The following is a 2,029-nucleotide window of genomic DNA, read 5'->3' as shown; positions in this document are numbered from 1 at the left end:
AAATTTAACAACATTTTAAAAAGAAGACTATTAAAGCAGAAAAGTTGTCATCTAATATAATTTCCTTAAAAAAGAAAAAGTAAACCACAATAGAAAAATATCATCGTTCATGTATTTGTTCCATACATGTTTCCTGGGGATGAATTAAATGCCAGGAATATTTATGGGTCCCTGGGCCTTTCACTGTTTGAGGGTCTCCTGCAGAGTTTATAGGTCACCATTTTGCCTTAGGGACGGAAGCTCTGGCAGCAGCAGTCATGAGAGGCATGGTGTGTGGCTTAAGTCTTCATGGAGGAGGTCACCATTATCCCCACTATAGAGATGCTGAGTGGGCAATACACAAACTGGAGAACCATTATACCATAGAAGTTCTCACACTGTTGCAAAAGTTCTAGGCTCCACAACAGACTTCCCAGTCCCCTGGAGATCTGGCAAAGGGACTGAGAATCCCCAGGGAATCTGACTTTGAAGGTCAGCAGGGTTTGATTACAGAACTTCCACAGGACTGGGGGAACAGAGACTCTTGGAGGGCACCGAGACACAGGGGAAAGGAGCAGTCACCCCATAAGAGACGGAGGCAGACATGCCTATGAGTGTTTGGGAGTCTCCAATGGAGATGTGGGTCTATGGTGACCTGCCGTAGGATCAGGGAAACTGACAGGAGCAGTCCTGGAAGGTGCAGCTCCCTGGCATGCATCCTTTTGGAGGAGGTTGCCATGACCCCTAACATCTTTTGGCCTCAGCTAAACTACTGTGGTGTTGGAGAAGACTTGAGGGTCCCTTGGACTGCAAGGCGATCCAACCAGTCTATTCTGAGGAGATCAGCCCTGGGATTTCTTTGGAAGGAATGATGCTAAAGCTGAAACTCCAGTACTTTGGCCACCTCATGCAAAGAGTTGACTCATTGGAAAAGACTCTAATGCTGGGAGGGATTGGGGGCAGGAAGAGAAGGGGACACAGGAAGAGGATGAGATGGCTGGATGGTATCACTGACTCAATGGACGTGAGTCTGAGTGAACTCTGGGAGTTGGTGATGGACAGGGAGGCCTGGCGTGCTGCGATTCATGGGGTCGCAAAGAGTCGGACACGACTGAGCGACTGAACTGAACTGAAACTACAGGGAGGAAACACAGCCACACTCATCAATAGAACATTGGATTAAAGATTTACTGAGCATGGCTTTACCCGTCAAAACAAGACCCAGTTTTCCCCACAAGCCGTCCCTCCCATTAATATGCGTCCATAAGCCTCTTGTCCTCATCCATCAGAGAACAGACAGAATAAAAGCCACATCACAGAAAAATAACCAAACTAATCACATTTTAGTCTTTTTGATTTTGGTAAAACCACTGCCATGAAATAAGCTTTAAAGACATGCAATATGATTCATTTTTAAATAAAATTATTGAATTGGGTGAATTTAGATGTCAGTAAATGATACTTTTGAGAAAGCATGCTTATATTTAAATTGATCTCCTGTGAAAATCAATCAGACCCATGGAATTCTATTCAACAATCAAGATATTTTATAGACAGCTTTCCACCTAATTAAACTGATAAGAACAGATACTACACTTGATCTTACCCGAAGGCTGAGAAAATATTTCACAAGATGGTGGAGTAGCAGGATGTGCACTCATCTCCTGTGAGAACTCCAAATTACAACTTGCTGCCAAACAACCACTGACAGGAGAATGTTGTATCCCACCAAAAAAAAAGATACCCTATGTCCAAGGGCAAAGGAGAAGCCCCAGAAATATGGTAGGAGAAGCAAAATCATGTTTAGAATCAAACCCCATACCTGCCAGAGATGCTCAGAGGCTCAAAGAAAAGCTTGTACACACCAGGAGACCCCACAGAGACTGAGCCAGACCTGCCTTTGAGTGTTTGAGTGTCTCCTGTGGAGGTACAGGTCAGCAGTGGCCTGTCTCAGGGGAAGGGGCTCTGGGTGCCCCGGACCTGGGTGTGGCATAAGCCCTTTTGGAAGAGGTCACCATTAATCCCACCATAGAGCCACAGGAACTTACAA

The 2,029-nt window shown here is 45.1% G+C and overlaps 1 pseudogene; it reads right to left on the bottom strand.

Annotated features, from left to right (window-relative positions):
* Window positions 1-1,448: 1,448 nt before the first annotated feature.
* Window positions 1,449-1,604, bottom strand: LOC139176574 (U2 spliceosomal RNA; annotated as a pseudogene).
* Window positions 1,605-2,029: the final 425 nt, after the last annotated feature.

This window comes from Bos indicus, chromosome 16 (assembly GCF_029378745.1).
Source record: "Bos indicus isolate NIAB-ARS_2022 breed Sahiwal x Tharparkar chromosome 16, NIAB-ARS_B.indTharparkar_mat_pri_1.0, whole genome shotgun sequence".
In the NCBI taxonomy this organism is placed as follows: Eukaryota; Metazoa; Chordata; class Mammalia; order Artiodactyla; family Bovidae; genus Bos; species Bos indicus.
This window is presented reverse-complemented; position numbering and strand designations above follow the sequence as displayed.